We start from the raw sequence: 15,737 nt of genomic DNA, 5'->3' as shown, positions 1-15,737 counted from the left end.
ACATATTTGTGCCACTGTAATTGTATGGATTGTTTATGTGAGCAAATCTCATTTTACATTACTCAGAATTATTTTGGATTGAAATTCACAGAATCATTTTATGCTGTGATTGTTGTATTCCTATTGGGCTATACATTTCTTTAAACAAATGGTATTGCTAGGTTTAATACTTGTAAAAGGTAAAATTTTCTTTGAATCAAGTTGAACTTTTGTCTTCAAGGATATGTCCATATAGTACTGTACTCCCCAAAACAGTATAGATGAGATTGCCATTGCCTTCTTCCAATATGTTTATTGTTTTTTGTTTTTTTTTCATTTCTCAGTCTACCCTGCAGCCCTGTAATTTGTGGGTGGTCTCCCATCTAAATACTAATCAGGGCTGGTCCTGCTTAGTTTAGTCAAGTTCAGCTAAGGGCAACCACTTAGCTGGTCTTAATAATCTGATACTACAAAGAAGTATTTGTTGTTCGCATGTTAAATGCATCTTCGTTACTTCTCAGACATTCATTATTTTCTTCTTTCAAGTGGTAAAACTGTAAAAGAATTGCATGTTATAAGGTAAAGTTTATACAGTATCTGATAGAAGGATTGAAAGAAAAGGCATATTATTTGCCAGAAGATACCCTTGGATTGTGAAAGGAATTAGTTTAGCTAGTTTCTATTTAATGCTGACATCTGAGGGTAGTTTTGCAATTTGAATTATTTGAAATTACGCTTAGGTGATTTTGTATGTTTGTGTTTGTATACAGCCACGTGCTTTATTTTCTCTGCTCCAGAGGGTTGCTTTTTTTTGAATCTCCAAATGTTCATTGATCTGCAAATCATATAGTTTACTAGCTTTTTTCCTTGTACAAATACTTTTTTCAGATTACAAGCCTATCCAGATATTAGCCAGGATGGAAGAAGGACGGCAGAATATATTTAATAGATAGTGCAAGTGGGGTCTGACATCATGACATAATAGAGGCAAGCTTGCAAGGACTTCTGAACTCTTGTACTGTCAAGATGTTGTTTGCCACAGAATGTGAATGGGAGGTTATTGGGCAATTGCTGTAGCTGTTTCTTAACTTGTCTAGATAGTTTATGCTTTAGTAGTAAAGGGATTTTCATTGCACATCTCAAGAGATCTTAAGACATCTTGCTATTCTGGACAGTAAGTAATTTCCTCCATTCACATTGAGAGATTTTTTCTTTCTTTGGCTGAGAAGGTTAGATATATTGTCTGCTTGCTGGTTTGCTTTCAAATATGGTATCTCTTGCTTAATTAGAAAATTTTTGTCGTATTTATTTATTTATTTGTCAGATTTGTATGGCCATCTCACAAAACAAGTCTCCACTAGCAGAGTCCACTGATGGTGGTGTACAACAAGGCTGAAAAACAATATATACAAAACTATTATCATTATTACAAAAATCCTTTAAAACCTTTAAAAAACACAAGGCTAAGAGAGAACAAATATTAGGCAAAGAGCAGATGTTAATAACAATGGAACCACCTCCGTATCTCACCAGTCCCCTGGGCTCCCGAGGTCTCATGGCACAGCCAGGTTTTGAGAGATATCCAGAAAATCAACAGGGATAGAGCCAGCTTCACTTCATTAAATATAGTCTAGCAATGGTTGCTCTTTTCCTTCCCACTCATGTATGTGTGCGAATCAATATTGAAAGTGTAATATTAATAATTATGGCAGTTGTGTTCATAATGACAGTATAGCAAAAGGACTACTGCTTGATGTCCTCTAGGATTCATGCTTGCCAGTAGAAATTCAATGTTAAATTAATATTGGAAAATCAAATTGTAGTTGATATTTTTCGTAGAACAATATAAAGGTTGAGAAACTAATATAACTACTACTGTCTATCTGAACACCAGTAGTTCTTTCCAAAATGGTTTAGTGCAATGGAATTTAGGTTATCACTATTTTCAGTATTTTCACTGTTCACAATGTGGGACAAAGTTGAAGAGAAAAGCAGAATGCAATGAGACATGATGATGTAAGTAGTACAAAGTCAGAAGTTACTGCTGAAGGCAAATAATTAAATTTAAAAAGTAGGTATGACTACATCTGTATCTGTATTATGAGGAACTTTGAATTTCCACACATTAGTAGAACTATAAAAGTTGTTGGAGAATACCACAGAATAGGCTACAAGGAAGCTGGCTCAGTAGCAAGATGTTATATAACAGAACAGCATTGCTGGACTTGCTGGACTCATGGAAAATCTTGTTACTTATGTATTTGTAGCTGTGATGGCTGGAACGCTCATGCATTCATTTAATTATGACTCATAAGCTTCTGCTTAGAAATCTATTTTAATGAAGCGAAGCATCCAGTACAGAGAAAATGTCGCAAATGAAATTTCCTGCGCATTTCTACTATTTAAAATCACAGTAACTTCAGATTCCCCCCCACTGCCCTCTTAAGTATGTGCCCCCTCCTTCTCGTGCCAGCAGATGGCTGTAACAGTTCTTCGTGGATGACCTTGGTGCAAGGAGCTAACCCAAACAAGATGATTCCCACTCCAACCATGCTCCCCCTCCCTGCTGGTTGACTCACAGGCTGACACGGGTTGGACCAAAATGGATGCGAGTACAATAAGGTGTTCTGGGAACATTTGATCGGGGAGCATAACAGTAGCATTATCCATGTAAATAAATCTCTGAAAATTCTGAGATTTAATCTGTTACATACTTACTTTACATGAAAGGGTTGATAAAACCAGGTAAATTTTTTGTGTCTAAAAACTAATGTTTCTCTGTTATTTAGACTAATAACTTTTTCTCATATATTATTGAAGGTGTTTTTTTAATCCACGGGAATTATTTGATTTTTTTAAGCATTCACTTAGGTATTCATGTAAGCATATAATACTGTGGCTTTAATCAAGTAGCAAAAGAAGGGCAATATAAAGTACTTTTTACCTTTTTTGTATTATTTGTAAATAATGCACATTTACAAAATTAGACCACTTTGGAGACTTTCTTTCACATACCTTTGTATACTTAACACTTTAGAAGGGCTGATTTACAAAAATAATACACAGGAGAGATGCTTTAAACATATTTAAAGCTGAAGAAAAAATCCAATGTTTTACAAGGATGAATTGGTAAGAGAGAGAAATAATTATGTGAAGACATCCATTAATGATTTTCAGTTCCAGTACAAAGTGTCTCCAAATTTCTGCATTTCTCTATTGGTCTAGTCACTGCTTCTCAACTTTTCCCCTGTTTTTTTTAATTTATTACATCCCCAAAATGGGGAAAACAATAATCACAATATAATGAAACAAAAATGACAAGCATTCATTGAATATGCATTTCAAGTATTCCCAAACCATCCTGTTTCAATTAATAGGGATAACAACTGGAACCACAATATGTCATACATAATTTAAAAGGGGGAAAAGAAAAGGGGGGTAGGGTGGATTTGCCTGAAAATGTATAACTGACCATTCTTGATAAGTATGTTCCTTATCCCTAGTTCAAACATTGACAAAGAGCCCTTATCAACAAGTCAACTTTCTATGTATGTATTATTAAATTGAGCTAAAATAATTCAGGGAGTTCCTTGCTTCCCTCACTGGTAGTGGAAAATTGAGTGGATCTAACCTGCCCTTTCACCTGGCACTGGGGTTGGTATAGTTGTGGAAAACCAATGTTCCCACTTGACTCTATTTGTATCTGAAAATACATCAGGTATCTGACTAAAATATTTCTAATTGTGGGAAAAATTAAGAGTGAAATCATGATTCCGAAGAATGGAAACAAGTTGCAGTTGAGAGAAATACTTTTTGAAGAAAGATGAAACTTGGCCCCAGTTCAACAGACTGGTAACCCAAATGCCTAAAGTTGAAGTCTCTGGCTTTGGCTTCTTCAATCAGAGCCATGCTGCTGAATGAAAACCCTTTACTTTTTCTTCTAAAAGATAATAGAAGTCTTTCGTTTTAATGAGGAAAGTAAACAAAATTATTTTAAAAATTATTTCAAATTTGGGCAACTTCACATTAAAGAGGTAAGTTTCATTCTTTATTTTTAGTTTAAGAACACTGTTCATGCCTCCCCATGAAACGAATAAAATAATTTTGTAAATTCTGGCCTAAATTTGAACCTGAATATTCAGGGGTTCCCCAAGGCCTGAAAAATATTTCAGAGGTTCCTCCAGGGTGAAAAGGTTGAGAAAAGCTGATCTAATGAATCTAACTAAGGAGGTATTTTTGTGGAGACTGGCAAGTTTCATTTGAGTAGCTGCTAAACAGAAGAATGATTTTATCAAAAGCTTTGGTAATTAATTACAGAATTTCTGTATTAAGTAACATAGTTTAAGTTCTGATGGATTTACATGTATTGTAATTATGTCTAGCAGCTACCCTACTTAGGCTTTGTATTATTTGTTATGATTTCTCATCAAACAATAGATTGATTGATTTAGCCCTGCCTTCTAGCTAGATAAGGTGAAGTTCCCTTTTTTCCTGTTGGCTTCAACTTTGGTAATTGAGAATGCAAACCTTTTAACTTTTACACATAGTAAGCAATGAAAGCCATTTTTTAGTAAGAAAGTCAACAGACTTGTACTGACAGAAATTCTATTTAATACACATCTAACCCTTAAGAATAGAGCCAGTTTGGCATAGTGGTTAAGACAATGGGGTTGAAACTGGGAGACTGAGTTGGGCACAAACCTAGCTGGGTGACCTTGGGCCAGTCACTTTCTCTCAGCCCTAGGAAGAAGGCAATGGCAAACCACTTCCAAAAGAAAATTGCAGGGACTTGTCCAGGCAGTCTCCGAGAATCAGACATGATTGAATGGATTAAAAAAAAACTCTTAAGAAGTAAAATAATTAAATTATACCAGGTCAGGCATTCTACAATGTCATAAAAAAGTGATGGATTTGATTGGGAAGTTATTTATTGAATACTTTATTAACCTGTTGTTTGACAAAAAGGCTCCTCAGGTGGCTCAGTGGTATAAAAAATCCTTGTGCTCAGGTTTACTGTCTTTTTCATAAAGGCAAAAAATAGATAGGAAATCATTAAGGAGTTGAACAAGGAAACTCTGGTAGAAGACCATCCTTAAATAAGAAAGCATATTGGACAACTTTGGGCCAATCACTTTTTGCCAGCCCAGTCTTCTTTGCCAATGGCTGTTGGAAAAAATTGGGAGTTACCTATGCTGCCTTGAACTTAATGAAGTAATATAACTCTAACAAATTAATACATAAATAAAGCAAATGCCAACATAATTTCTTAGTTATAGTACTTATAATGAAACTGCTAGGATGGAAATATTGTGTCTCTGTGTGTGTGCACACGCATGTATGTTGCTTTCTGGACTTGAGGCATACAACTATGAAGATTTCAAAGATGGATCATGGGTCAGCTGAACAGGAATACCATAGGTAAGTAATGTTTATTACACTACATAATAGTATCATCTTAAAATAAAGGTACCACCAAAGGCTGTACTGTATATTTCTTTAGAAACAATGTATACTGTATCTACTAGGGTTATGGGGTGCTTCAGATTCACTATCAAAAAGCTGCTTCAAAGTGCAAAACTAGTGCTTGTCTGTTTAAAATAGCTGCGTCTTATCCTGGAATTGTGTGGCTGCCCTCTGCAGCTGTTGTGTGATCCCAGGAAAAGACATGGCAGCTTTAACCTCACCCTTTCTTAAAAGAGAGTGATGTTAATATGGGGGTTTGGCTTAGTTACATCCTTTTGTGCCAGGAGAGAATCATGTAGCAGGGGAAAGGAACATAGTAAAGATGAGTTGTCTTGTATCCTATTTAACAGATGGCCACTGTTATCTATCTGTTTGGGTGTTGCTAACTGTGTTACAGGTATCAGGGAGGTTTTTTTTGCTTGTTTGTGTTTTGTGAACTCAAAGACATTTCTTCAAAAATAAACTTTTCTAGAGCTAAGAAAAGGTTTCTAGATAGAGAACATCTCTGCAATCTTGGAGATATTTAGTATGCAGTTACTGAAAAATTCTATAGAATTCAGTGTTTCTAACCCAGGAGAACTAGACTAAATTATTTATAACATGTTAACTTCCTGTTTGAAAAAACAAGCTACTTTTGAGCACAATTGACAACAGCACGGTGTTGGCATGTATCACCTTTCTGAATGCAACCTCAGATCAAGTCATTTGGAGTTCCTTAGGGCTTGCCATTCAAAAGTAGGTCCAAAAGTTTTCAATTACAGCAAACTGGAGTTTCAGCCAATTCTGATATAGAAGTAAACATATTATCAGGAAACTAAAGGAAGATCATGAAGAACTCAAAGGTGGAAGGATTCCAAGACTAGAAAGAATAGAGAGGGTGCTGAGAAGATGGGCGTGCCAGAACCGGTGGGATATGCCATTCTGGGAGCTGCAGAGAGGAGAGGGAGGCAGTGCTTACTGACATTCTCCTGTTTGGATTTTGTTTCATCTGAAACTTAGAACAGCCGAAATGTTCTATGATTCAGTTCTGCCAAACTGGCTGACCCAGGATGCCTGGTCAATAGTACCCTTAGAACATGCTGTTTGTTTTTCCCCCATTTTGTGCTACCCCTGGTTGCCACTGTTCTCTACTATTTCAGGAAAAGCTGTTTAAATTAATAAATAAAATTCTACTCTTAAAAGGTGTCAATGATGCTACTTCTACCTAACAAGTCTGGCTCCTGCATAATGACATTCTTAGGGATGTCCAATGCATTCCTCTTTTCTCATCTCCTATGACAAACATGTTATCCTGTCTCATGAAAGATTCACGGTCTTCTGTGAATCAGAGTGAGTTGGTTGTCCGATGAAGAGAGGAGTTAATAACTGAGATGGATTTTTAACAACTGCATGTAAAGAGTCTCTGGCAAGTGTTCATACATTTAATACACTTTAGATATTTTATAATGATAAAAATATAAAAAGGTAGAATCTGTTTATATTTTATTGCTAATCTTACGAAGACTTGTAGATATTTAGCCATCCCTTTATTTTACCTAGAAAATTGAGGTACTTATGCATGGTTGAGGAGACTGCATTTATACAAAAGAACTTCTACAGTTGTTCATGTTTCACGTAACCTGTGATTCTCCAAATAATGGTGAACTGCAGTTCTCAGCAGGGTCAGTGATGAAAGATACTTATAATTGTAATACAGCAATTATCTTTTTTCAAGTCTTTAAAATTTCATTGGACTTTTTTAAAACAGAAAATTGACCAGAATCTCATATGAAATCTTGCAAGATATCTGAGTTCTTTTGCTATAACGGAACTCATTTCATTTTTGTTTGTATATAATTACATACTATGTTATAAATATATATATTACAATGTAGAAGTGAATATTTTGTTAATATATAAGTACGTAAGGCAGGGGTGACAAGGCTTTGCATGAGTTGTTGGGTACGATGACTTCCAAAAGTAAGTAGGAACAGTTCCTGCTTTGGGAGAAGGATTCAAGAGTTAAGGGATAAAATTATTACCTTAAGTATTTGCCAGGTATAAGACATCCATTTTGTCTCTTAAAAACCTCCCAAATCTTCACATTTAAAAAGGATCCTAATTTTGTCCCCATATATTCTGTGGAACCATATAAGGGTATTGATGGGCCATACTTTTTGCATCTCTGATTTGAAGTAAGGATCTCTGATGATAGATCATGTGATAAAGTTAGATGCTAGTCTTGGTACAGGTCCTGTGGAGGTGCCTGGGGTGCAGTCCAGCCATGTTATTTTGGAGGAGTTTGAATCTGTTGGACCTCAGGAAGGGGCAGGGTCCTCATGACTGTGAGTTCAGCCACCTGCTTATCAGACCCATGCCTCTCCTGGCTGGTGAAGGCTTCCTAGGAGGCAGTGTGTGGTTGGGTTTTGGTAGTGGTAAATTCTTCTTCGAGGGTGGTGGTGGTGGTGATTCCTCCGCCGCTTAAAGAGGCATTGGCCTGCCTCCTCCTCAAGATGCCTCACTAGACCCAACACAATTTTTGTCCAGTATCCAACCTTCCTTTTTTAGGGAAGGTTGTTCAGAGGGTGGTAGCACAGCAGCTTTACTGGATCCTGAATGAAAGAGATTATCTGGACCCGTTTCAGTCAGGTTTCAGGCTTGGGTATGGGACTGAAACAGCATTGGTCGCACTTTTAGATGACCTCTGACAGGAGCAGGATGGGGTAGTGCATTCATCCTTGCTCTGCTTAATCTCATGGCAGCCTTTAGCACCATTGACTAGCACATAATGGCATTCTTCTGGACTGGCTATGAGGGTTGGGGGTAGGTGGCACTGTTTTGTGGTGGTTCTCCTCCTTCCTTCATGGCTGCTTCTAGCCGATGTTGATCAGGAACAAGAGGTCCTGCCCTCAGCCCCTACAGTGGGGGGTGCCACAGGGTTCGGTACTTTCTCCACTCCTGTTTAACATCTACATGGGTGAGGTCATCAATAGCCATCAGTATGCTGATGATACCCAGCTTTATATCTCCACCCCTGGTGAAGTAAGCGATGCTGTTGACATCCTGTCCTGGTGCCTGAAAGCTGTAGGGGTCTGGATGGGGAACAAAGACTTCAACTCAACCCTGGCAAGACTGAGTGGCTTTGGGTCTTGGGGCCGCCAAGATCTGACACTTTATCATCTTTAATTCTGGATAGGGTAGCACTGCCCCAAACAGATCTGGTGTGCAGTCTGGGGGTCCTTCTGGACTCAAAACTCCTGCTTGAAGAGCAGGTAGCAGTCATGGTTAGGAGGGCCTTTGCACAACTTCAGATTGTGCACCAGTTGCACTCATTCTTGGATTGAGAGGCCCTATGCTCAAGTCACTCATGCCCTGGTCACCTCCCATATGGATTACTGTAATGCACTCTACGTGGGGTTGCCCTTGAAAAGTATACAGAAGCTTTAGTTGGTGCAAAATGTAGCAGCATGGGCAGTTATGTGTGCACCTAGATCAGGGCACATTACATCTCTGTGTAATGGTTGCCTATTCTAAAACACTATCAGACTCATGAGCAGGAATTCAAAGATATCTGATTTATTAAAGAATAGTGTGCAGGATCACAAAGAAAGCTGAGAATGATGAAAGCGCACCAAATGCAAACTAAAAACCCTTGGTGTAAATGAGATCCCTCCCCCCGTGGAATCTTCCCAAGTTCACAATCCCAGGTGCTCCTAATGGTTTCTGATGGTCTGCGGGAAAAGTCCTTGAACAGAGAACATAACCCAAACACATTCCATTGTAATGAACACAGATACAGAGCTTGGTACAAGGTTTCACAGCAGCTCCCTCCCAAACAGAAACGCACGCCAGCCCCATGACATGTGAAACATTACGATGTATACTATACATTGAAACAGTGAACATGACACTCTGGTCCACGAGCTGCATGGCTACAGATTTGCTTCCAGGTTCAATTCAAGGTGCTGGCGATGACCTATAAAGCCCTACATGGCATGGGACCAGAATATTCGAAGGACTGCCTCACCCCAGTCACAACTATCCATTCCATCACATCTTGCAGAAAGGGCATGTTACAGGTCCCATTTACAAGGAGAACCAGTTTGGTGTACAGGTAGTCCTTTTCAGTGACCACAGTTGTGACCAGCAACTCAGTCACTAAGTGACATGGCCACTAGGTGGAAAATCATGTGACTGTGACTGTGATTTTACTTTAGCTTTCCTTTTTCCCCACTCCCCTACCCTTTGGAATGCTCACCCTGGCACTGGGATAATTAACAAGAACAGAATTAATGTTTGTATTTACATTCATTGGAGAGGAAGGGATTACAAGAGAGTAAGCAGGCACACAATGGGGAATACACATTGAAAGGAATGCGCTAGCACTGCCTGTTTGCCTAATATGCTTGTGGCTCTGGGCCCCAAGCCACTTAGGAGGCAAACAAATGCTGAAGGTATGAAAGTGATTAAAGTCTTGTCAGTTACAGGCAGCACCTCTAAGCCACTAATTAAGGTCACAGGGCTGAGCTTGTCAACTTGTGGTTAGCACCTTTTGGGAAAAGTGTCCTGCTGAGGGGAAAAGCAGCTGAGGAAGAAATTGCTTGCTTAAGCAAACTGTCTACACTGCACGGGGGCAGGGAAGAGTTGGGCACAAGACAACAAGTACTATCTGACTGTAATGGTGAACATGTGACAGAGAGAGACGCTGCAAAAGTTGTAAATGCACACCTTGGTTGCAAAGTAATTTTTTAGCACCTTTGTAACTCTGAACGGTCGCTTCACAAGACAGTCGGTAAACAAGGTCTATAGTAGTTAAAGTGCTGACCTAGAAACCAGGCAACTGTGAATTCTAGGCTTCCCTTAGGCATAAAAGCCAGCTGGGTGACTTTGGACCAGTCACTCTCTCTCAGCCCAACCCACCTCACAGGATTGGTGTTGTGGGGAAAATAGGAGGAGGCAAGAGTATTAAATAAGTTTGTTCACTTTATCCCCCCCCCCCAAAAGGCAGGATAAAATAATAATAATAATAGCAGCAGCAGCCAGTTTAGTCTAGTGGTTAAGGTGCTGGGCTAGAAACTAGGAGGCTGAGTTCTAGTCCTGCCTTAGGCATGAAAGCTGGCTGGGTGACCTGGGGCAGTCGCGCATTCTCAGCTCACCTCACCTCACCTCACAGGGTTTTGTGGGGAAAATAGGAGGAAGGAGTATTAAGTATGTTTACCGCCTTGAGTTAATTTTAAAAATAATAAAGGTGGGGTGAAATTTAAATAAATAAATAATACAAAGCAATGTCATCTAACGGGACTGGGGGGGAGAGCCTTTTCAGCCGTAGCGCCTGTCCTTTGGAACATCATCCCCCCTCCTGAGATGAGATTGGCCCAGTCTTGTTGACCTTCTGGAAGATCCTGAAGACATTGCTTTGTCATCTGACCTGAGGATCCAGGGAAGTTGGTGGAGAGCCTACTAAATGGTTGTATTTTTAGGAAAATGAATGGTGTTCTCCCACTGATTATATTTTTATGGTTTTAATAGTTTTATTGTTTTAAATTATTTCTGCAGTTATTTTTTGGTTGATTTTGTATTGTTTCTGGATTTTTCACTTTGTAAGCTGCTTGGAGCCAACGGTAGTCACATGGGCAGCTATAAAAGTTAAATAAATCTATGTTAGGAATGTTATCCAATGATAAATGTAATTATTACAAAGATAGTTTCACCTACATAGTTTTGCTATGGAGCATAAACACTATCAACTAATTTTTGCATTAGAAAACAAAATAGGATTTCTCTATGGACAAGACAGATAATTTCTCTCTTATGGGATTGGAAGGAATCTTCAGAATCTTTTGTGCTTTATTCTACAGACTTGATTCACTATTTTATCTTGTTTTCTGCATTCTGAATGATCAATTCTAGATTTCACATACTGAAATAGTTATTTTCCTGTTATTTCAGATTAAAGTTTCATTTGAGTGAAGCTTGATTTCTGGTTAGTATATGGAAGTCACAGCCATGCCATTTTTTCACAACAATACTGTAGTGTATGTATCCAGTTCTAAAATCTGCCACATAGATCCTTGGAATGCTGGTTCTTGAAATGAATTGTTCTTGTGCTTGCTCCCTTCCTTCTTTTAAATTTAACTTTCGTTGGCTTTCCAGGTGACATTTTAATTTCATTCAGGTCATATAGTTGTGTTTACCAATCGAGGAGAATATTTGTAGCTCAGGGTTGAAGCATGGAGTCCTTGGTGCTCTCTGAACCTTATTGTTTTCTTGGAGACGTTTCATTGCCAGACTAGGCAACATCTTCAGTGTGAGAAGGGAGTGAGGTTTGCTCTCTGTTTATATCCAGTGGCTTGCCCTGCTTGTGTTGGTGGGTGTGTTGTTTTCTCCTTGGTAGTTCCTTGGTTAGGCTGTTGTTTGCTGCTTGGTTGATTGACTGAGTTAATACTTCCTTGATTAGGGTATTGTGTACTATTAATTATTTAACTCAGTCAACTGTTAAGGTAGACTCTTGGGTTTATGATGAAAATTGTGTTTTTTCAGCTTTTAAGATGATTGTTTGATGTATGTGTTTTAATGATAGTTGAATGTCATGTGTAACTACTAAATTGTAATATTAAAACTAGCTTATACACTGTGTGCACAATTATTAGGCAAGTGAGTATTTTGACCATATCATTTTTATGCATATTTTCCACCTCCAAGCTGTATAAACCTGAATGCTTATTGGATATAAGCACATCAGGTGATGTGTATTAGTGTAATGAGGGAGGGTGTGGCCTAAGGAGATCAACACCCTATATCAAGGCGTGCATAACTATTAGGCAGCTTCTTTTCCTCAGGCAAAATGGGCCAAAAAAGAGATTTAACTGACTCTGAAAAGTCAAAAATTGTAAAAAGTCTTTCAGAGGGATGCAGCACTCTTGAAATTGCTAAGATATTGGGGCGTGACCACAGAACCATCAAACGTTTTGTTGCAAATAGTCGACAGGGTCGCAAGAAACGTGTTGAGAAAAAAAGACGCAAATTAACTGCCAAAGATTTGAGAAGAATCAAACGTGAAGCTACCAGGAAGCCATTATCCTCCAGTGCTGTCATATTCCAGAACTGCAACCTACCTGGAGTGCCCAGAAGTACAAGGTGTTCAGCGCTCAGAGACGTGGCCAAAGTAAGGAAGGCTGAAACTCGACCACCACTGAACAAGACACATAAGTTGAAACGGCAAGACTGGGCCAAGAAATATCTGAAGACAGATTTTTCAAAGCTTTTATGGACTGATGAGATGAGAGTGACTCTTGACGGACCAGATGGATGGGCCCGTGGCTGGATCAGTAATGGGCACAGAGCTCCACTTTGACTCAGACGCCAGCAAGGTGGAGGTGGGGTACTGGAATGGGCTGGTATGATTAAAGATGAGCTAGATGGACCTTTTCGGGCTGAAGATGGACTCAAAATCAACTCCCAAACCTACTGCCAGTTTTTAGAAGACACTTTCTTCAAGCAGTGGTACAGGAAAAAGTCTGCATCTTTCAAGAAGACCATGATGTTTATGCAGGACAATGCTCCATCGCATGCATCAAAGTACTCCACTGCATGGCTAGCCAGTAAAGGCCTCAAAGATCAAAGAATAATGACATGGTCCCCTTCCTCACCTGACCTAAACCCTATTGAGAACTTGTGGGCCCTTCTCAAACGGGAGATTTACGGTGAAGGAAAACAGTACACCTCTCTGAACAGTGTCTGGGAGGCTGTGGTTGCTGCTGCACAAAAAGTTGATCGTCAACAGATCAAGAAACTGACAGACTCCATGAATGGAAGGTTATGACTGTTATTGCAAAGAAGAGTGGCTATATTGGTCTCTGATTTTTTGTTTGAAATGTCAGAAATGTCTATTTGTAAATTTTGAGTTGTTTGTTTATTATTCTCACTTTAACAAATGAAAATAAACGAGTGAGATGGGGGAATTTTCGTTTTTCATGTAGTTGCATAATAATTCTGCACACTAATAGGTAAAGGTAAAGGTTTCCCTTGACGTAAAGTCCAGTCATGTCCAACCCTAGGGGGCGGTGCTCATCTCCGTTTCTAAGCCGTTAGAGCCGGCGTTGTCCGTAGACCCGTCCGTGGTCATGTGGCCGGCATGACGACACGGAACGCCGTTACCTTCCCGCCGAAGCGGTACCTATTGATCTACTCACATTTGCATGTTTTCGAACTGCTAGGTGAGCAGGAGCTGGGACGAGCAACGGGAGCTCACCCCGCCGCACGGTTTCGAACCGCCGACCTTCCGATCGGCAAGCTCAGCAGCGCAGCGGTTTAACCTGCAGCGCCACTAGTTGCATAATAATTCTGCACACTAATAGTTGCCCAATAATTGTGCATACATAGATATGCTCCTAAGAAAGTCAAAACCTCACTTTTACTTTCTTAAATATTCAGGTTTGAGGTTTATTAACATTTTGGATTGACAGCACTGTAGTTGTTCAATAATGAAATTCATCCTCAAAAATACACCTTGCCTAATAATTGTGCGCACAGTGTAGATGCAGGATGAATTCTGGGAAAGAGACAGTTTAACAAGTTACCAATTTCCATATTGGTTACTTTAACTGGAGTTCTTATCTAAGCATTTGCAACTTTTCTAGGATAGAGAATGCTAAACTTGGGTGCAATATGAAATCATATTTTTTATAACACTTCATAAAAGTGATTCCTAATGTGAAAACAGGAAAGATCCTTGGCTTTAAAGCTATAGCATGTTTCAACTTTCAAGAAATTTGCTGCCATCTTCTGGTATTTTTATATAGGACAGAATTAAACATGGCAAGATTATGAGCAGATAAAATATCTATGCATAGTGTTATCTATTTATTTATAAACAATATTCTACCTACCTGATACTTTATTTAAGGCTGCTAACAGTACAGATAACTTAAATGAAAATGTGCAATTAAAACAATAGCAAAATCTGCAGAGAATTATAGCAACTTCAGGGATCAGAAGCAGAAGTCATAAGTCATCAACTGAAGCACATTGAAATGGCTATGGTTTCGCAGGTAACAAAACGCTAGCAGTAATGGGGAAGAAAATCTGCTCTGATTTCCTGGATTTAGAATATACTTACAATGGTGCTTAAAAGTTTGTGAACACTTCGGAATTTTCAATATTTCTGCATAAATATGACCCAAAACATGATCTGTTCTCCGCACATCTTAAAGATAGATAAAGAGAACCCAGTTAAACAAATGAGTCAAAAGCATTATACTTGTTCATTTATTTATTGAGGAAAATGATCCAAAGCTACATATTTGTGTGTGGCAAAAGTATGTGAACTTCTAGGATTATCAGTTCATTTGAACGGGAAATTAGAGTTAGGTGTTTCAATCGATGGGATGATAATCAGATGCGGGTGTGGGAGGTCCTGTCTTATTTAAAGAACAGAATTCTGGGTATGCATTATCAAAATCACAACACAGGTATGTGGAAGTGTGTCATGGTTCAAACAAAGGAGCTTTCTGAGGGCCTCCAAAAAACAGTTGTTGATTTTCACCAGGCTGGAAAAGGTCACAAAACTATTTCCAAAGAGTTTGGACTCCAACAGTCCACTGTCAGGCAGATTGTGTACAAACTGTTACCCTCCCTAGGAGTAGTTAACCAACCAAGATCACACCAAGAGCAAGGCATGTAATACGCCAGGAAGTCTCAAAGAAGCCCAGGGTAATGTCTAAGGAACCAAAGTTCTCTCCTGTATTGGTGAATGTCAGTGTTCATGAGACCACCATCGGGAGAACACTGAACAACATCAGTGTACACGGCAGGAAGAAAGCCACTACTTTCCAAAAAAGAATATTGCTGCCCATCTGCAGTTTGCGAAAGACCATGTGGATAAGCCAGAAGGCTATTGGAAGAATGTTCTGTGGATGGATAAGACCAAAACAGAACTTTTTGGCTTGAATGAAAAGTTTTATGTTTGGCAAAAGGGAAATACTGCACTCCGGTGTAAGAAATTTATCCCATCTGTAAAACATGGTGACGCTATCATGTCTTGGGCCTGTTCTGCTGCCTCTGGACTGGGATGGTTTGCCATTATTGATGGAACTGTGAATTTTGAATTCTACCAGCAGATTCTACAGGAAAATATCAGAATATCTGTCCATGAACTGAAGTCAAGAGAAAGTGGGTCATGCAGCAAGACAACAGCACAAAACATGAAAGTTGTACAACTAAAGAATGGTTAAAGCAGAAGAAAGTTAATGTTTTGGAATGGCCAAGTCAGAGTCCTAAAGTTAATGTTTTGGAATGGCCAAGTCAAAGTCCTGACC

General features: G+C 39.0%; 1 protein-coding gene across 2 annotated transcripts in view; it reads left to right on the top strand.

Moving 5' to 3' along the window:
- The window catches only part of TCF20 (transcription factor 20), a 65,180-nt gene that overhangs the window by 26,925 nt on the left and 22,518 nt on the right, over nucleotides 1–15,737 (top strand). The window lies entirely within an intron of this gene.

This window comes from Candoia aspera, chromosome 7 (assembly GCF_035149785.1).
Source record: "Candoia aspera isolate rCanAsp1 chromosome 7, rCanAsp1.hap2, whole genome shotgun sequence".
Classification (NCBI taxonomy): domain Eukaryota; kingdom Metazoa; phylum Chordata; class Lepidosauria; order Squamata; family Boidae; genus Candoia; species Candoia aspera.
The sequence above is the reverse complement of the archived record's forward strand: the minus strand, read 5'-3'. Positions and strand labels throughout refer to the sequence as shown.